The sequence below is a fragment of the Spermophilus citellus genome (assembly GCF_964194105.1).
Source record: "Spermophilus citellus genome assembly, chromosome: 5".
In the NCBI taxonomy this organism is placed as follows: Eukaryota; Metazoa; Chordata; class Mammalia; order Rodentia; family Sciuridae; genus Spermophilus; species Spermophilus citellus.
Genome location: NC_138186.1, coordinates 79,636,792 through 79,659,628, shown reverse-complemented (window position 1 = coordinate 79,659,628; position 22,837 = coordinate 79,636,792).

Sequence of the window (22,837 nt, the reverse complement as noted above, 5' to 3'; positions counted from 1 at the left end):
ACTAGTCATATAATCTAATATCTCCATATTCTCACATCCTAGCTCACAAAAATCTCACCAACCCCCAGACCCATTAGAAACTGTAAACCATTATGCAAACCTATTGACTGTATGGTAGAAAATAACCAAACTCATCTTTTCTGTTTATACTGACAAAACTATAAATGTAAAAATAGAAGCTAACTGATATATGGCTGCATGTTGGGTACATTGAGTGCTATAATATTGATCTCTCCCTTAAAAGTGAGGTATTGGTAAACTGTAGGCACACTATAAGGCAATAGGACAGAAGCTGTAATACCTCAAATCTACACTCAAGAGAGGAAGACACATAGACATCATTAAAAAAAACAAGGGAGCAAAGTATCTCAAACATACCAAGACACTACAGAAATAGAATCCATAGATAGTGCAGTAGGTGAAGTATCAGAGAAGGACTTCAGAATATAAATAACTAAAATGATTTGGGAACTAAATAATAACCAAAGTGAGCAGATCCAGGCAAAACTTGATCACTCCAATAAAGAGAAAAGAGAACAAATTCAAGTGACCATAGATCACACCAATAAAGACATAAGAGAGCAAATACAGGTTATAAGAAATTACTTCAAGAAAGAGATAGAGATACTGAAAAGAAACCAACAGAAATCCTCAAAATGAAAGAAACAATAAGCCAATTACAAAACTCAATAATAGCATCAGCAATAGACTAGATCATTTGGAAGACAAGATCTCAGACAATGAAGACAAAACATACAATCTTGAATATAAAGATGACTTCACTGTGAAGGTAGTAAGAAACCATGAACAAAACATGGAAGAATTATGGGATACCACCAAAAGACCAAATTTAAGATTTATTAGGGATACAGGAAGGTTCAGAGATTCAAGCCAAAGGAATGCACAATCTCTTCAATGTAATAATATCAGAAAATTTCTAAGCATGAGGAATGGATTGGAAAATCAAATACAAGAGGCCAAATATATATATATGAATGACACAAAATGTACATAATTTACAAGAGATTTACACCAAGACTCACTATAATGAAAATACCTAGCATACAGAATAAGATAGAATTTAAAATGTCGCAAGAGAGAAAAATCAGATAACCTATAAGGAAAGACCAATTTGGATCTCAGCAGATTTTTCAACCCAGACTCTCAAAGCTAGGAGATCCTAGAACAGCATATACCAAGCTCTAAAAGATAATGAATTCCAAACAGAATTTATATCCAGCAAAATTAAGCTTCAAACTTGACTATGAAATAAAAACCTTCCATGATAAACAAAAGCTAAAAGAATTTACAGCAAGAAAGCCTTCACTACAGAACATTCTTGGCAAAATATTCCACGAGGAGGAAAAGAAAAACAAGAAGAAAATCTGCAAAGAGAAGAATTAAAATAAAAGAAACACCAACCAAAGAAGAAACCAAGTCAATCTAAATGCCAAAAATAAACAAAAATGACCTGGAATACAAATCATATCTCAATAATAACCCTAAATGTTAGTGGCTTAAACTCACTAATTAAAAGACATAGGCTGGTAAATTGGATTAAACAAAAAAAAAAAAAAGACCCAACAGTATTGCTGCCTTCAAGAGACTCATCTCATAGGAAAAGATGCCCACAGGCTGAAAGTGAAAGGTTGGGATAAAATATAACATTCAGAGCAACGATGTTGCTCAAGGGGTAGCGCACTCACCTGGCGTATGTGAGGCACTGGGTTCAATCCTCAGCACCACATAAAAATAAATAAATGAAATAAAGGCATGCTCTCCATATACAACTAAAAAGTACATATATATATATATTTCACATAGTCTATGTAAGCAAGCAGGGGTTTCTGTTCTCATATCAAATAAAGTATTCTTCAAGCCAAAATTAAACAAAAGGGATAAAGATGGACATTTCATACTTTAAGGGAACCATACATCAACAAGACATAACAGTTATAAATATATATATGCCCCAAACAATGGAGCATCTACATTCATCAATAAAACTCTTCTCAAGTTCAAGAGTCAAATACATCAGAGCACAATAATTCTGACATACCTCTTTTATCACTAGGTATATCTACCAAACAAAAGCTAAACCAAGAAACTATAGAACTCAATAATACAATCAATAACTTAGACTTAACTAACAAATATAGAGTATATTATCCATCAATTAGGGAATACATTTTCTTCTCAGCAGACATAAATCCTTCTCTAAAATAGACCATATGCTATGCCACAAAGCTAATCTTAGTATATACAAAAAGTAGAGATACTACCCTGCATTCTATCTGGCCACAATGGAATGACATTAGAAATCAATGATAAAATAAAAAAAGAAAAGCTACTCCAACACCTGGAGACTAAATAATATGCTATTGAATCAACAATGGGTTGCAAAAGATATCAAGGAGGAGATTAAAAATTCTTAGAGGTAAATGAGTACACTGATATAACATATCAAAATCTCTGGGACACTATGAAGGCAGTTCTAAGAGGAAAGTTCATTGCATGGGATTCATTTCTTCAAAGAAGAAAAAGTCAACAACATTACATCTAAAAAGTCCTAGAAAAAGAAGAACAAATCAACCCCAAAAGCAGTAGAAGACAGAAAATACTTAAAATAAGAGCTGAAATAAATGAAATTTAAATGAAAGAAACAATTGAAAAATTGACAAAACAAAAAGTTTGTTCTTGGAAAACATAAATAAAATTGATAAAGCATTAGCCATGCCCACAAAGAGAAGGTGAGAAAAAAACTCAAGTTACTAACATCCATGATGAGAAAGGAAATATTATGATAGACACTACAGAAATACAAAAGATAATTAGAAATTATTTTGAAAATTTGAACTCCAATAAAATAGAAAATATCAAAGGCATCAACAAATTTCTAGAGGCATATAATATGTCTAAAGTACATCAGGATGATATACACAATGTAAACAGATCAATTTTAAGCAAGGAATTAGAGGATGCTATCAGAAGCCTACCAACCAAGAAAAGACCAGGACCAGACGGATACACAACTGCGTCCTACAAGACTTTAAAGAAGAACTAATACCAATACTTCTCAAACTATTTTATGAAATAGAAAAAGAATGAACGCTTCCAAACATATTCTATGAGGCCAATATCACCCTGATTCCAAAACCCGATAAAGATATATCAAAGAAAAAAAACTTCAGATCAATATCTCTAATGAATATAGATGTAAAAATTCTCAATAAAATTCTGTCAAATCAAACACAAAAACAGATAAAAAAGATAGTGTATTATGGTCAAGTAGGATTCCTGGATCAAGTAGGATTCTTTCAAACACTATACAGATTAAATGCAATCCCAACAAAAATCCCAATGGCATTCTTTATAGAAATAGAAAAAGCAATCATGAAATTCATCTTGTTGAAAAGAAATGCAAGGTTGGTTCAACATATGGAAATCAATAAATGCAATCCATCACATCAATACACTCAAAGATAAAAATCATATGATCTTGTCAATAGATCCTGAGGAAGCATTTGATAAAATATCACAACCCTTCATGTTCAAAACACTTGAAAAACTAGGGGTAACAGGAATATACCTCAACATTGTAAAGACTATGTATGCTAAACCCTAGGACAACAACATACTAAATGGAGAAAAATTTGAAGTATTTCCTTTAAAAACTGGAACAAGACATGGATGCTCTCTATCACCACTTCTATTTAACATAGTTCTTGAAACTCTATCCAGATCAGATAGATGAAATAAATTAAAAGGATATAGATAGAAAAAGAAGAACTCAAATTATCACTATGTGCAGATGATATGATTCTATATCTAGAAGACCTGAAACATTCCACCAGAAATTTGGAAAGATCTACCTGTTCTTGGATAGGCAGAATTAATATTGTCAAAATAACTGTGCTACCAAAATCACTATACAGATTAAATGCAATCCCAACAAAAATCCCAATGGCATTCCTTAAAGAAATAGAAAAATCAATCATGAAATTCATCTGGAAAAATAAGACACCCAGAATGGCCAAACCAATTCTTAGCAAGAAGAGTGAAGCTGGTAGCATTACTATTTCAGAACTTAAACTATACTACAGAGCAATAATAACAAAAACAAAATAGTAACAAAAAAGCATGGTATTGGCACCAAAATAGACTTGTAGACCAATGGTACAGAACAGAGGACATAGACACAAACCCACATGAATACAGTTATCTCATATTAGACAAAGGTGCAAAAACATATATTAGAGAAAAGATAGCCTCTTTAACAAATGCTGCTAGAAAAACTGGAAATCCACATAATAGCAAAATAAAAGTAAGCCTCTATCTCTCACCATGTACAAAATTCAACTCACAGTGGATTAAGGACCTAGGAATTAAATCAAAGACCTTGTACCTAATGGAAGAAAAAGTATGCCCAAATCTCCATCATGTCAGATTACCCCCCAACTTTCTTAATAAGACTCCTGTAGCACAAGAATTAATACCAAGAATCAATAAATTCGATGGATTCAAACTAAAAAGCTTCTTCTCAACAAAAGAATCAATCAATAATGTGAATAGAGAGCCTACAGAATGTGAGCAAATTTTTACCACACACACATCAGAGAAAGCACTAATCTGTAGGGTATATAAAGAACACAAAAACCTTAACACCAAAAATAAATAAATAAATAACCCAATCAATAAATGGGCCAAGGGCCTGAAGAGACACTTCTCAGAAGATGATGTACAATCAATCAATAAATATGTGAAAAAATGTTCAATATCTCTATCAATCAGAGAATTGCAAATCTAAACTAAGATTTCATCTCACTCCAGTAAGAATGGCAGCTATCAAGAATACAAAAAACAATAAGTCTTTTTGGTGAGAATGTAGGAAAAATGTCACACTCATACATTGCTGGTGGGACTGCAAATTGGTGCAGCTAATCTGGAAAACAGTATGGAGATTCCTTGGAAAACTGGGAATGGAACCACCATTTGACCCAGCTATTCAACTCCTTTGTTTATACCCAAAGGACTTAAAAACAGAATACTACAAGAACACAGCCATATCAATATTTATAGCAGCACAATTCACAATAGCTAAATTATGGAACCAACCTAGATGCCCTTCAGTAGATGAATGGATAGAGAAACTTTGGCATATATACACAATAAAACATTATTCAGCATTAAAAGAGAATAAAATCTTGGTATTTGCAGGTAAACGGATAAAGTTAGAGAATATAATGCTAAGTGAAAGCAAGCCAATCCCAAAAAAACCAAAGGCTGAATGTTTTCTGATATGAGGATGGCGACACATATGGTGATAGGGGAAATATAGGAGGAATGGAGGAACTTTAGTAGGGCAAAGGGGAGGAGGAGAAAACGAAGGGGTTAAGAGGTAGAAATGATGGTGGAATGATTTAGACATCATTACCCTAAATATATGTATTAAGACATGAATGGTGTGAAATACTTTGTGTACAATCAGTCACTTGAAAAAAAATGTGCTCTATATGTGTAATATGAAATCAATTTCATTCTGCTATCATGTATAAAAAATTAGAATAAATGAATAATTTAATAAAAAAAATTTGTTTTCAAAAATATGCTAAAATACAATCATATTAAGGCTCTAGGAGCACATGAATTAGTTTTAGAAATACTATATTCAAAGTTAAAAGTTCAAATTTGGAGATTTAAAAGAATAGACCTAGTATAGCCAAACAGAAACACGTGGAACAATACTTACCTATTAATTATTTATTAAAGAACATAAAAGGAAAGAATGCTGTTTGATGATCTGATGAGTTCTGACTGTGTCTTGCTTATTAACTGTGACTTTGAGAAAGTTGTACTTTTCTCCCCAATTCCTTCATCTCTGGGTGAAAATTCTTCCCTAAAAGAACTCATGTGGTTAAAACAGTCATATGTGAATTAATTATATGTACCTTTGCCTGAAAGAAAGAAATAATTTATTTGGAAGAGTAGGAATTGGAATTGGATCAGAAGAGGGTATCTACAGATATAATCATTTATTTCTTCATCTTCATAAATAGGTTATAAAAAGTAATTTTAAAATTACTTTAATATTTAATTTCTTTCATATTTAAATAATTCTATATGTGTAGAAGAATAAAAAGACAGTACAGAGAATTTACATCTGTCATACAGTTTCCATAACAGTTATAATATATATATATATATATATATATATATATATATATATATATATATATATATATATTTGGTATTATGATTGAACCCAGGGACCACTGAGCTACATCCCCACTCCTTTTTAACTTTTTTATTTCGAGACAGCATCTTGCTAAGTTTTCACAACTGGCCTTGAACTTACAATTCTTCTTATACCTTAGTATTGCGAACAGCTGGGATTACAGGCCTGTGTGGCCTGACAGTTATTATCTTACTGAACTATTATATGTTTACCAAAACTAAGAAGTTAACATTGTTACAATGCTCTTAGCCAATCTACAGACTTCACTTGTTTTCCCCAGGTTTCCCCATTGAGGTTGTTTTCTGTTCCAGGATCCATTCCAGATTTCCAGGTCGCATTTAGCATCACATAGTTTTAGCTTTTTGTAATCTTCAACTTGTTCAGTTTGCCTTGCTTTTTATGATCTTGACATTTTTGAAGGGTACTGATCAAATGTTTTGTGGGATAAAACTGATCTGGGTGAGGTGATTTCTCATGACTGGACTGGAAATGCAAATTTTGGGAAAGAATGCCACTGAGGTATATCATTATATGAGTATATACAAAATATAAACATACTTTACTACTGGTCAAGTTTAACTCAGTTGAGGTAGCATTCCTAAATTTCATCAATTTGTACAATTTGTCTCTATTTCTACTCTATTCCTTGGCTGCGGAATCTATCTCAATGGATATACTACCAATGAATGTGACAAATTTTTTTCTGTGCTAAATGACTCTAAAAACATAACAAGGACACTTTGTACTAAGCCAAAATTTTCTATTTGAAACTCGCATATTCAGTATTTTAGATATATTTGTAAAAGGCAAGAACCAAATGAAGTTACATAAATATAGATATATAAACTTGCAAACACATACCTATGTAATTTCAAAAGGAATGCATTTTTTTCCTCCAGATATATCTGGTTTCTAAACAGTGCTAATAATAACATCAAGAAATTAGTCATAAATAGAAGATAAAAAGCATGGAGATTTGACCAGAAACAGGTTTTCGCAGTAAATAAATAATTTCCAAGGTATCAGCTGCTTTTGAAAGCCAAATCACTTTCTACAGAATCTGAGAATACACTTAGTATCACAAGTATTACTTTACTCCCATGGCCTTAATTTATTTTTTGATACAATGTGGAAAAGTGTCTAATTTGCTTTCAGGTAGCAGCTTGCTCAATAGTAAGAATGAGTTTTATTTCAAATTTATTTTTGTTGCATTAGGCAGCATTTCTCAAATTATGGGTTACATTTACTTGATATATCATAGGAAAGTCTCTCAGGAATATAAAAATGTTGCCATATATTTATATATTCATTCATTGATGTTTCCATTTATGCATATTTGAGTACAAATATTATGAAGGAAAATCTTCATATTAGTAAAGCAGAAATTCTTGAAAAATCCATTACAAATATATTTTTTATTTGCCTCTAAGCTTCCCAAACACACTCATGCACACAAATTCTCTATTTCTAATAGAGTTTTTTGTCAATATTACAGTTAAGTTTTATTCCAGTTTTGAAATCACCTTTACAAACTTGAATCAATTAACCATCCAGTTTTATTGATTTTTCCTTCAAATAATGCTTTTATTTTTTCTTATATTTTTATTGACTTTATCTCATTTCAGGCCCTCATATCCAAACTATCAAAATAATTTCTTTCTAAAATCCTTTCCTCCATTCCTTCTTTACAGTTTTTTTGAAATAAATTGTTCTCATATGGTATTCCCAAAGATTATATGGAATATATTATTTTCTGACAAGTACTCTTCAGTGGTTGTCCTCCATTTACAAAATAATTTTTTGGATATGTTAGTGTCTTGCTCTTATGTTTTTTCCTAAATTGTAGTGAATGTTTCTAAGTCATCTTGGTCATATTCCTTTTTGATCATTTGAAAACCACCTCTTTTCCTGTCTTCTTCTAAGAAATGACTCTCTTCCTGTCTTAAACATGTTCATTGCTGTTTCAATCTTTCTGTCAGAGAGATTCTGTTTTATTGGCATTGTATGGATTGACCCTGGGCTTAGCTCCTAGTGGGATATGGGTCAGCTGTATTTTCTCAACACTGGGGCCACAGTTAATTGCTCAAGGAATAGACATTGCCACAAACTATAACAATTACAATCTTTTCTCAGTTTTGTACTTGTAACCAAAGGAAGGAGATCTTACAACTTTCCCAGGGACAGACATGGAGCTATGAGGACTGAATCAATTGATGGCTTTTACATTTACTGCCACATATAGAAAGCCAGTGTCAGAGAATAAAATCAACAGAATGAAACAGATATTTGAAAGATTGAGACTCAGCAGCATTTGAATTCCTTGTCCTGGGAAACCAGGCTTGAAAATGGGGTGAATATTGAAAGAAACCTGTTCCCTGTAAAGAAATAGCCTGAAGAAGATGTATCTAGCTAGACACTGGATGACATGTTTAACTCTTCCACCTGATGCCACGGCCATCTTCACCAGGATAGATTTTCGACTGTTTCTTTGACTTACTTATTATAGACTTACAGCCCAGTTGTGAGTATCTGCTTGTTTAACACAAGACAAACATAGGCACACTAGTTAATAAAATATGAAATCAGCAAATGTTTGATCTTAGATTTCTAATGTCAGATTTCCACCAAAAATCACACATTGGCATATTTCCAAATGCTAAAAATCAGTTCAGAGGCTAATAAGACTTAAAAAAATTCAATACTTGTAGTTAATTTTTCTTCCTACACCACACACTTCAATATTTAGTGTTTCATTTAATTTTCACAATAATTTTATGAAGTGTTTTTTTCCTAGTTTTACAGATGAAGGGATAGAGTTTTTATGTTATTAGTAACTCGTCACAGCCTATACAATCAAATAACAAAACAGCAGTGACTTAATTTCAGTGTCTTAATTCCATCAATATATATTGCTACTGCCTTATTTTTTTTCCTGAATTACCTTGAAATTCTTATAGCTTTCACAAAGTAACCTTGCAGTAATTCCCATTGATTCACTGAACAATTTATCTCCTGATTCACTTAATTCTTCTCCATCTCACCTTGGGTCTGGAATACCCAAATGGCATTTTACTTCTTTACTTTCTGAGCATCAACAATTCTTTGCTTTAGTCTACACTCCTTGCCCACTTACTTAGTGGATATTCCATCCACCTCATCATTACCAGTAACTATAATGACTGCAAAATCTATATTTAAATATTTTCCACTCTTTCATACTTTGTCACTTATTCTAATACTTTATGAGTCAAAATTAGGTTTTATTCGTAATATATATTTGTAAGAATTCTTTTTATATTAATCATAATAATTTAGGTCATTGATTTGATTCAAGTTAATTTGTGTGTAGTCTGAAGAATTTTCTTAGCTTAATTTTTTTTGGGGGGGCTGGGGATGTGGCTCAAGTGGTAGCGCGCTCGCCTGGCATGCGTGCGACTTTATATATGACAGATTTTCATTCAATTATTTTCCCAAAAAAATGTATTAGAGTTAGTCAGAATGGACAAATGTAATCTACTCGTGATTTAATAATGAGATGGAATCAGAAATATTTAGAGATCAAACACAATTCAATTAAACAGAGAGAACAAAGTCTAAATTTCTTCTGACAAGAGCAATGGATAGGAGAAGAAAAACATCCCACAAAACCCACTTTAAGATCTGTTTAGAATGTAAAAAAAAAAAAGGGCAGTGTGACTGGAAAGAGATGTAAAGGACTTGGGTTACTTTTATGGTGGAATGAAAATGGAGCTTGGATTGCATTTGTTCTTTGTAATTACTTTAATTAATTAATGTCCAGTGGTTCCTGTTTGTTAAAATGTGTTTACACAACTGGATGTCTTAACAACTTGGATTGTCAGGATAAGAAATTTGGTAACCTCAGTAATGATAAGAATTTTGATCTGGTGCATATGCATGATGCATGACAAAACTCTTTTTTTTTTAATCTGAACTTCTACTAAAGCTTCTGAGTTTTATTTCCCTTAACTCTCTCAAGTCAATACTGAATTATAAAATTAAGAATTACAGGGCTGGGGATGTGGCTCAAGCGGTAGTGAGCTCGCCTGGCATGCGTGCTGCCCTGGTTCGATCCTCAGCACCACATACCAACAAAGATGTTGTGTCCGCCGAGAACTAAAAAAAAAAAAATAAAATAAAATAAATATTAAAAATTCTCTCTCTCTCTCTCTCTCTCTCTCTCTCTCTCTCTCTCTCTCTCTTCTCTCACTCTCTCTTTAAATTTTTTTTTTTTTTTGCTTGTGTAGATATAGTTTTCCTGGCACCAATTTTGAAGACTATTATTTTCCCATTGAACTTACCTAGAATCCTTTTTAAGAATTATTGAACATGAATATTCAATGATACTCCATTGATCTATGTGAATTACACAATCTTGATTATTACAGTCTTATAGTATATATCAAATCAGAAATTCTTTCAACTTCATTTTTGTTTGATACTGTAGTGGCAATCTCCAGCATTTCCCTGAATTCTAGGCTTAGCTTATCATTTTGTATGAAAAAGTAATCTTGGACTTATAAACATAAGACTCATAACTATAAGATAACATAAGACTATAGACTTCCACTGAAATAGGAAAACATAGAACTTTTTCTGTTATGGCTACATTTGTAGAGATTAGGTTTGGGGAAATTATTTTTATAGAAGATTATAAACTAATGGAATTGAGAAAACAGAACTGAGTTATGAGAATTGTAAGATTTAGAAGAGTCAGAATTATTTGGGACATAATGAAAACTCACAATTTTGAAGAGAATTTGTTATTTTTTTTCCTCTTGGAAGAAACTATAGTTACTGGCATGAAAGCCAAGTGGTACCTGTGTTCAACATCTTTGTTGAACACTTGCAGAAGCCTAGCAATGTCCAGGTAAGGCCAGTCACAAATGTGCTGTAAAATTCATCAGTTACCAATCTGAAGCAAAATCCCTGCCTCCAAATGATATCTGAATATGCATTTTTATTTTGGCCACAGCCTTAGATGTTTGATGTTTGGTGACCTATGGAATGGCTCTTCTTTCTCCCTTTTGTAAATGGCAAGTATCCCTTGTAAGGGTTGTCAAACCCATGAACTATCTGCCTACAATGCTGTTCACTGTATTAATCACAAATAAACAGCCTGATTTTATGATCTTGTCAATCACATAACTCATATTTTTTATCTTTATTTTAATAGGTTTTGAAGAACAAGGTCTACTTTTAGTTTTCAGAGCCTTTTATCTTAAAAGTAGAGGTTTTTTTCTGTTTTTTTTTTCTTTTATTTTTGTCCTCACTATTATAAAAAGATGTAGATGTTCAGGTTTGCCTATACTCATATGTTCATTGTTGCCTATACTTATATTTTAAAGGTAATAATTAGGTTCAAATGAAAATTTCTGACCACTTGGAGTATTAAACTGGCTAACAAAATTTAACATAATTTATAGTTTTATAAGTTCTCTGTTATCATAGTTTGATGTTTGAGTATATGAATAACAAGACTGTGTGTGCTCCTTTATCTTGCTGCCTGAAGCTCTTCCAACAACCTTATTGAAGTAAAAAATAAAAGTGTTCTCAAACTTTACTTTGCTACACTTCTTTTATATATCTCAAATTCAAATAGAAAAACATCAGTTTCTCCTTGAGTTTTCCCAAGTAATTTTCAAACTGTATTTGCATAACCTTTTGAAGTTCTAAAATATATTTTGTAAAAGAATGTTTGAGAACATACACATATTTCCTAGCTTTCATTTAATAACAAATGTGTTCTTTGAGCTATTTTATTAAAAATGTAACATTTATTTTCACACTGTAATTAGGAATTATCACTCATACAGTTTTACATATCTTAGGAATAAAACATTGACATAAGCACAAACATCTTGTCAGATACATTCATTACTTAATTGTTATTTTTAGTACTTAGTCTAAATCTTCTTTCCATTTATGCTATGTGTTAACCCTTCTTTTCCCTCCCACTACTTGATTATAAACTTTTTTTCATGATTCCTTCCAATTTCACCAAAATGTCTTTATTAATTACATAATACAAATATTGCATTACTTTATGTATAAATTTTTTATCATATATAAGGCTTTTTTGGAAAGGGTACAGGTGATTGAACTTAGGGACACTCAACCACTGAACAACATCCTCAGCCCTATTTTGCATTTTATTTTATTTTTTGATTAATTTTTTAAAATTATATATGATAGTGGAATGCATGATAATTCTTATTACACATATACAGCACAATTTTTCATATATCTGGTTGTATTCAAATTTGTACTTTGGATAATAATGTCCATCACATTCCACCATCATTTCTAACCCCATGCCTCTCCCTTCCCCTCCCACCTGTCTGCCCTATCTAGCGTTCATCTATTATTCCCATGCTCCCCTTTCCTACCCCACTATAAATCAGCCTCCTTATATCAGAGAAAACATTTGGCATTTGTTTTTTGGGGGATTGGCTAACTTCACTTAGCATTATCTTCTCTAACTCCATCCATTTACCTGCAAATGCTATAATTTTATTCTCTTTTATTGCTCAGTAATATTCCACTGTGTAGAATATATATCATATTTTTTAAATCCATTCATCTATTGAAGGGTATCAAGGTTGGTTCCACAGTTTAACTATTGAAGGCATTTCCTCTGAAAACTGGAACAAGACAGGGATGCCCTCTTTCACCACTTCTATTTAACATAGTTCTTAAAACACTGGCCAGAGCAATTAGACAGACAAAAGAAATTAAAGGGATACATATAGGAAAAGAAGAACTCAAATTGGCACTATTTGATGATGATATGATTTTATACCTAGAAGACCCTAAAAGTTCCACCAGAAAACTTCTATAACTAGTAAATGAATTCAGCAAAGTAACAGGATAAAAATCAACAGCCATAAATCAAATGCACTTCTGAATATCAGTGACAAATCCTCAGAAAGGAATACTACCCCATTTACAATAGGCTCAAAACAAACCAAAACAAAACAAAAAAACCTTGGGAATCAACTTAACAAAAGAGGTAAAAGATCTCCATAATGAAAATTATAGAACCTTAAAGAAAGTAATCAAAAAGACCTTAGAAGATGGAAAGATCTACCTTGCTCTAGGATAGCAGAATTAATATTATCAAAATGACCATACTACCAAAATCAGTATACAGATGTAATGCAATTACGATCAAAATCCCAATGGCATTCCTCATAGAAGTAGAAAAAGCAGTCATGAAATTCTTCTATTTTGTATTTTATTTAGCGACAGGGTCTCAGTGAGTTGCTTATTGCCTTGCCATTGCTGAGGCTGCCTTTGAATTTACAATCCCCCTGTCTCAGCCTTCCAAGCCACTGGGATTACAGGTGTTCACCACCGCACCAGGCTTATAATGCTATTCTTAATTGTGTTACTTTATTTATTTTTTTTTTTGGAGAAAATAGCATCAGTATGATAGATGATACCGCTGAAGAAGAGTGTGTTATTGTAACTTTCTTGATTGTTAATGATTTTTCATAATTTACTTATTATTCTCATACCAACACTTAAGTGAAATATCTGATTTTACCATATGATACTTACCAGGTATTTCATTACTGGCCCTTTATATTGGCACATGTAAAAGATTACGGAAAATAGTCCCATATCTTTTCTATTTTAAAAGTTTGCTTTTAAGGGTAAGTGATTATTAAATAAATCAAAAAATAAGCATTTCTTCTGTCTTTATGCTTGTAGATAAGATGATACTTTATTTCTCCTTCAATTTCTTCTTCTATTTTCTATTATAATGAGCAGAAAAACAAAAACTTTTGAGTTTAACAAATCAACAGCATTATGGCATGAGAGGCAGCTGAAATTAGCAAAGGAGAGATTTAGTTTTATTTCTTTCTGAAGACTCCAAAGGGTCCTATTCCCCATTCAAATTATAAGGTTGATAATTGTTTTCAGGGGTAAACGTTGGAAGGAAAATGAAGCCCAGAGGAGCTGATTGCAACAGCAAGTAGGAGCATGGGAGGTATATTGAGGAAAGGAAGAATACAGAAATCACACAGGGGAAAAGGAAAAAGGGAGGGAATGTTAGGAAAACAAGGGAAAATCTAAATATTGGTAGGGGGAGGTTATAAAATACTTCATAAGAGATGTTATGATTATATTATTAAATGATCTACTCTAAAATTATAATCATAATTTAGAGTAGATCATTTAATAAAAAATCTAGAATGTTGGGGCTAATGTCATTTTTTAAATGCTTATCACCATGCCATCCCCGCCCCGCCCCAATAATAATAAGGAAGTGTCTAATGAAGAGTGGTTCATGAGCTGGAGATACCAGAGTTTATAGAAAGTTGTTCTGACTCTGGAATGGCAGCAAAGATCTGTAGTAGGACATGGTGGTGGGAAGAACCAAGGAGGCAACCACATTTGGATTCTGGATTAAAAGACTGCAGCAAGTAATAAATAAGCAATCACTGCTGGACTCCACCAGATGTTAAAACACCTCCATATTTTTGGATGAACTTGGGTGAGGAGAAAAGTACAAAACTTTTACAAGGGAAGAAAATTTTGAACACATTGTGGAAATGTCAGAGAAGATTCATACCTTAGAGGAGGCTATCTCCATGTAGTGCCTCAGGTGAAAGCAGAATCAGTATCTTGTCTACAAGTAATTGACTATAGCAGCCACTTTTTGGGAAAAGTCTAGCAAAGATGTGTATGCTAGACTTGTGACTGTCCAAGAAAAAGGGAAATAGTTTTAATCATCTAGTTTTTTAAATTTTTACAGGAGTAAGAAGGATAATGGAGTAGGATGAAGGGAGGGGATGAAGCTCAGACATAAGATGAATTAAGTGATCCAAGTACAAAGCATGTATTTGGTATAATTTCCCCAATGAGTTTTAAAAAATAATAATACAAATCTCTGGTGGTTTAAAGCCAGAATATATTTTACTCCTGGAAATAGTGACATGTGGGGGGTACACAGAGGCCTCTAGAATGCTAGCTGATCTCTGTTTCTTGTTATGGATGCTGGTTCCATGGATGTGCTCACTTTGTGAGACTTCATCTAGCTGTAAACTTAGGATTGGTACAATTTCTGTTACACACACACACACACACACACACACACACACACACACACACATTACTGAAATAATTTAATATTAAGCTTATATCAATATAGCAAGGAGAAAGAAGAACACACATGAACACATCTTAAAACTTGGAGACAGGACCAGAAGGACAGTGGGCCTTGCATTAGATCTGTGTATTAGGGAAGCATAAAAGGTGAGCTACTCACCCACCTCCCAGGTCTAATCTTTGATCCCTGGAAAGGAAGAGCAGTGACTGCAGAGTGTGGAAAGTTTCCTTGCTGTTTATACATATGTTATGATTCATAGCACAGAAAGAGAAGCAGAAATACTAAAACCTGACTCTCCCTCTTTCTTCAGATCTCCTGTTTTAACTTTTTGCCTTACCCAGCAGGAAGCTATATGGAAAGGGAGCCTGAATGCTGAATTCATAGGACCCAGTCTTTCAGATATAAATCAAGGAGAGAGAATAGACCAAAATGGACAAATAACACAATTATAGAAAAGAATTAAATACCTTGTGGGATGCCCCATTACTGATGTTCTCAGTACAAGTAATTACATTGGCACTTTCTTCATATGTATGCTTGCTTGGCACAACAGTGGGACTAAGCAGAACTAGCTGAATTCCAAAAGCCTGCTGAAAGTACACAAGAGCTCTGGGATTAGTTGGAAGTTCAAAAGTATCTCATAGCGATGGGGTTGTGGCTCAGTGGTACAGCACTTGCCTAGCACATGTGAGGCACTGGGCTCCATTCTCAGCACTACATATAAGAAAATGAATAAAATAAAGGTCCATCAATGTAAAAAAAAATACTATCTCCTAGGTTTACATGTCTAAGTGGTAGGAAGATAGGAGTCTGCTTTTTCACTTATGTTCATCTTGGCATCTAGGTCTGCTGCTTTATCACAGATATATTCCTTCTTAAGTACGTCTACTTAAAGATATCTTCCAAAATTAACATGCCACTGTTGAACTGTCAACAGCTGGAAATGCGTGTTTAATTGTTCTTCCAGGAGAGAAAATATGTTGCACCCATCCCATTGGGACCATTGCTTGCTTTCCTGGGATGGCTGACCGGACTTAATGGTGTGATTTGTGTTAGTAGAACAGCTTTGTTGTTGTTGATGTTGATTTTTTTATGCAGAGCTAATTGTTTCATACAATTAGATCCATAACCTTGTGCCATTAACAATTTTCTAAACAACTGAGAATCAGTCTACATCCTTTTACTTAAGTGGTGAGAATTCAGTGTGATTCTCACCCATTAAGTTAATTATGTTGGTTTCCTCTGTTTTAATTATAATTTATAAAGCAGGTGACTTTTTTACTCATAGTAAACCTATGCATACTATTTCTTCATTCTGATTATGTTTCTATTTTCTTTTATGTTCTATACATATGAATATACATGTTTCTTTTTTATAAGTACATCTCAATTATACAGAATGATGGATTTCATTGAGGCATGTTCATGCATATATGAAAACAAAATTACACTTTTCTTTTTTCGAAGGCTTTACTTCTCTAAATTAAATAAAAATAGCAAGTGTATCTTTAAATGTTTTTTTAAAAAAACAGGTAATTTAAGATGCAATATTCTGTAGACAATATATATTTATGGTTTATAAATATATTACATGAATCATTAGGAATCTTAAAATGCATATTGGATATCAATATGTTAATCATAATTCTCATTGACATTAAAACTGGTTTCAGTGCTGTGTTTACAAAGACACAATTAAATTTGCAGCTTAACATCTCATTATATTTTATTTTATTTTTGCATTTCAATTACTTTTTTTTTGGTCGTTCACAACATTGCAAAAATCTTGACATATCATATTTCATACATTAGAATCAAGTGGGTTATGAACTCCCATTTTTACCCCAAATACAGATTGCAGAATCACATCGGTTACACATCACATTTTTACATACTGCCATATTAGTGACTGTTGTATTCTGCTACCTTTCCTATCCTCTACTATCCCCCCTCCCCTCCCCTCCCATCTTCTCTCTCCACCCCATCTACTGTAATTCATTTCCCTCCATGTTTGTTATCCCATTCCCCTCATAACCTCTTATATGTAATTTTGTATAACAATGAGGGTCTCCCTCCATTTCCATGTGATTTCCCTTTTTTTCTCCCTTTCCCTCCCACCTCATGTCTCTGTTTAATGTTAATCTTTTCTTCCTGCTCTTCCTCCCTGTTCTGTTCTTAGTTGCTCTCATTATATCAAAGAAGACATTTGGTATTTGATTTTTAGGGATTGGCTAGCTTCACTAAGCATAATCTGCTCTAGTGCCATCCATTTCCCTGCAAATTCCGTGATTTTGTCATTTTTTAGTGCTGTGTAATACTCCATGGTGTATAAATGCCACATTTTTTTTATCCATTCATCTATTGAAGGGCATCTGGGTTGATTCCACAGTCTAGAAATTGCGAATTGTGCTGCTATGAACATCGATGTGGCAGTATACCTGTAGTGTGCTCTTTTAAGATCTTCAGGAAATAGTCCGAGAAGGGCAATAGCTGGGTCAAATGGTGGTTCCATTCCCAGCTTTCCCAGGAATCTCCATACTGCTTTCCAAATTGGCCACACCCGTTTGCTGTCCCACCAGCAGTGTACAAGAGTACCCTGTTCCCCACATCCTCGCCAGCACTCATTGTTGTTTGACTTCATCATGGCTGCCAATCTTACTGGAGTGAGGTGGTATCTTAGGGTGGTTTTGATTTGCATTTCCTTGACTGCTAGAGATGGTGAGCATTTTTTCATGTACTTGTGGATTGATTGTATATCCTCCTCTGTGAAGTGTTTGTTCATGTCTTTGGCCCATTTGTTGATTGGGTTATTAGTTTTCTTATTGTCTAATATTTTGAGTTCTTTGTATACTCTGGATATTAGGGCTCTATCTGAAGTGTGAGGAGTACAAATTTGTTCCCAGGATGTAGGCTCCCTATTTACCTCTCTTATTGTTTCTCTTGCTGAGAAAAAACTTTTCAGTTTAAGAAAGTCTCATTTGTTGATTCTTGTTATTAACTTTTGTGCTATGGGTGTCCTATTAAGGAATTTGGAGCCCGTCCCCACAATATGTAGATCAGAGCCAACTTTTTCTTCTATCAGATAGAGAGTCTCTGATTTGATATCTAGCTCCTTGATCCACTTTGAGTTGACTTTTGTGCATGGCGAGAGGAGGGGATTCAGTTTCATTTTGTTGCATATGGATTTCCAGTTTTCCCAACACCATTTGTTGAAGATGCTATCCTTTCTCCATTGCATGTTTTTAGCTCCTTTATCAAATATAAGATAGTTGTAGCTTTGTGGATTAGTCTCTGTGTCCTCTATTCTGTACCATTGGTCCACCCGCCTGTTCTGGTACCAGTACCATGCTGTTTTTATTACTATTGCTCTGTAATATAGTTTGAAATCTGGTATCGCTATACCACCTGATTCACACTTCCTGCTTAGAATTGTTTTTGCTATTCTGGGTCTTTTATTTTTCCATATGAATTTCACGATTGCTTTATCTATTTCTACAAGAAATGCCATTGGGATTTTGATTGGCATTGCATTAAACCTATAGAGAACTTTTGGTAATATCGCCATTTTGATGATGTTAGTTCTGCCTATCCATGAACAAGGTATATTTTTCCATCTTCTAAGATCCTCTTCTCTTTCTCTCTTTAGCGTTCTGTAGTTTTCATTGTAGAGGTCTTTCACCTCTTTTGTTAGGTTGATTCCCAAGTATTTTATTTTTTTTGAGGATATTGTGAATGGAGTGTTTTTCCTCATTTCCGTTTCAGAAGTTTTGTCGCTGATATACAGAAATGCCTTTGATTTATGTGTGTTGATTTTATATCCTGCCACTTTGCTGAATTCATTTATTAGTTCTAGTAGTTTTTTTGTAGACCCTTTTGGGTCTTCTAGGTATAGAATCATGTCATCCGCAAATAGTGATAATTTAAGTTCTTCTTTTCCTATTTTTACGCCTTTAATTTCTTTCGTCTGTCTAATTGCTCTGGCCAGTGTTTTGAGAACTATATTGAATAGAAGTGGTGATAGAGGGCATCCCTGTCTTGTTCCAGATTTTAGAGGGAATGCCTTCAATTTTTCTCCATTCAGAATGATGCTAGCCTGAGGCTTAGCATAGATAGCTTTTACAATGTTGAGGTAAGTTCCTGTTATCCCTAGTTTTTCTAATGTTTTGAACATAAAGGGATGCTGTACTTTGTCAAGTGCTTTTTCTGCGTCTATCGAGATGATCATATGGTTCTTATCTTTAAGTCTATTGATGTGGTGAATAACATTTATTGATTTCCGTATATTGAACCATCCTTGCATCCCAGGGATGAATCCTACTTGATCATGGTGCACAATTTTTTTGATGTGCCTTTGTATCCGATTCGCCAGAATTTTATTGAGGATTTTTGCATCTAGGTTCATCAGAGATATTGGTCTGTAGTTTTCTTTCTTTGAGGTGTCTTTGTCTGGTTTCAGAATCAGGGTGATGTTGGCCTCATAGAATGAATTTGGTAGAGCTCCCTCTTTTTCTATTTCCTGAAATAATTTGAAAAGTATTGGTATTAATTCTTCTCTAAAGGTTTTGTAAAACTCCGCTGTGTACCCATCTGGTCCTGGGCTTTTCTTGGTTGGTAGTCTTTTGATGGCTTCTTCTATTTCATCCATTGATATTGGTCTGTTTAAATTGTGTGTATCCTCCTGACTCAGTCTGGGCAAATCATATGACCTAAGAAATTTATCAATGTCTTCACTATCTTCTATTTTATTGGAATATAGGTTTTCAAAGTAATTTCTAATTGTCTTCTGTATTTCTGTAGCATCTGTTGTGATATTGCCTTTTTCATCCCGTATGTTAGTAATTTGAGTTCTCTCTCTTCTTCTCTTCGTTAGCATGACTAAGGGTCTATCGATCTTGTTTATTTTTTCAAAGAACCAACTTTTTGTTTTGTTAATTTTTTCAATAGTTTCTTTTGTTTCAATTTCATTGATTTCTGCTCTGATTTTAATTAATTCTTGCCTTCTGCTACATTTGCTGTTGTTTTGCTCTTCCTTTTCTAGGGCTTTGAGATGAAGTGTGAGCTCATTTATTTGTTGGTTTTTCCTTTTCTTGAGGAATGACCTCCAGGCGATGAATTTCCCTCTTAAAACTGCTTTCATTGTGTCCCATAGATTCCAATATGTTGTGTCTGTATTTTCATTTATCTCTAAGAATTTTTTGATTTCCTCCTTTATGTCTTCTGTAACCCATTGATCATTCTGTAACGTATTGTTCATTGTCCATGTGATGTAGGATTTTTCCTTCCTTCTTTTATCATTGATTTCCAGTTTCATTCCATTATGATCTGATAAAGTGCATGGTATTATCTCCACCCCTTTATATTTACTGAGGGTTGCCCTATGGCATAATATATGGTCTATTTTTGAGAAGGATCCATGTGCTGCTGAGAAAAAAGTATATCCACTTGATGATGGTTGATATATTCTATATATGTCAGTTAAGTCTAGGTTATTGATTGTGATATTGAGGTCAATAGTTTCTTTATTCAACTTTTGTTTGGAGGATCTGTCCAATGGTGAGAGAGGTGTGTTGAAGTCACCCATGATTATTGTGTTGTGGTCTATTTGATTCTTGAACTTGAGGAGAATTTGTTTTATGAATGTCGCAGCACCATTATTTGGTGCATAAATATTGATAATTGTTATGTCTTGTTGGTGAATGGTTCCTTTTAACAGTATATAATGTCCTTCCTTATCCCTTTTGATTAACTTAGTCTTGAAGTCGATTTTATTCGATATAAGAATGGCCACCCCTGCTTGCTTACGAGGACCGTGTGCGTGCTATATTTTTTCCCAACCTTTTACCTTGAGCCTGTGTATGTCTTTTCCAATCAGATGTGTCTCCTGGAGGCAGCATATTGTTGGATTTGTTTTTTTAATCCATGTTACCAGCCCATGTCGCTTTATTGGAGAGTTTAAGCCATTAACGTTTAGAGTTACTATTGATATATGGTTTGTACTTCCTGCCATGTTTGATTATTTATCTCTTTTTTTTTCTAATTTAGTTTGTTTCTCCATGATTATCTTTCCCCCCATCCTCTGTCTTTACCGAGGCACTTCCCGCTGATGGTTTTGGTTATTGTTTTTCATTTCTTCCTCGTGTAGAGTTTTGCTCAAGACGCTTTGCAATGCTGGTTTTCTGGCTACAAATTCTTTTAGCTTTTGTTTATCATGAAAGATTTTTATTTCGTTGTCGTATCTGAAGCTTAATTTTGCTGGATACAGAATTCTTGGTTGGCATCCATTGTCTTTCAGTGTTTGAAATACGTTGTTCCAGGATCTTCTCTCTTTCAGCGTCTGTGATGAAAAATCCGTTGTTAACCTTATTGGTTTACCCCTAAATGTAATCTGCCTCTTTTCTCTTGTAGCTTTTAATATTTTCTCTTTGTTCTGTACATTGGATGTCTTCATAACAATGTGTCTACTGTGATTTTGTGTGCTTGGTGTCCTGTATGCATCTACAATTTGTACATCTGTTTCCTTTTTTATTTCTGGAAAGTTTTCTGTAATTATTTCATTCAGTAGGTTACTCATTCCCTTGGTATGAATCTCTGTGCCTTCCTCTATCCCGATGACTCATAAGTTTGGTTTTTTTAAGTTATCCCAAATCTCTTGGATGTTTTTCTCGTGATTTTTTACCAGCCTATCTGAGTTGGCTAGACTCTTTTCAAGATGATATATTTTGTCTTCATTATCTGACGTTCTGGCTTCTACTTGCTCCACTCTGTTAGTGATACTCTCGATTGAGTTTTTAATTTGGTTTATCGTTTCCTTCATTTCTAGAATTATTGTTTGATTTTTTTTTATAATCTCCATCTCCTGATAAAGATGCTTAACTTCTTCTTTTATCTGTTTATGTAATTCATTTTCAATGTGATCTTTAAGGTTCCTTTCCATCTGTCTAAGGTGTTCCTTGATTTCTTTATATGGCCATTTTTCTGATGACTCCAGGTCCTCCTGAATATTTAGGCTGTCCTTCATTGTTTGTACTCCTTTTCTTCCTTGCTTTTTTATGCTCATGATACTTCTTGTTCTGTTTGACTGCTGAGTTACTGTTTACTCTTATAAATTTATTTGATGCTTGGGAGGAGAGGTATTAGAAGGGAAGGGAAGAAGTCACTAAAGAGAGTGAGTGTAGGCAGGTAGAATTCAAGAAAGGGGGAATAAGAAAATTGAAAAGAAATGAAAAGACAAAAGAAAAAAGTGAAAAGAAAGAAAGAAAAAATGAAAAAATAAAAATTTAAAACCAAAAAAGAATTATAATGATAATAAACAAATGGAAATTAAAGTTTAAAAATTAATAGTAATAATAATAGAATAAAAAGAATTAAAAAAAATTGAAACCATTAATAAGAAAGTTGAAGAACAACAACAACACCAACAACAAAAAGTGAAAATAAAATTTTAAAAAAATACCAATAATAATCAT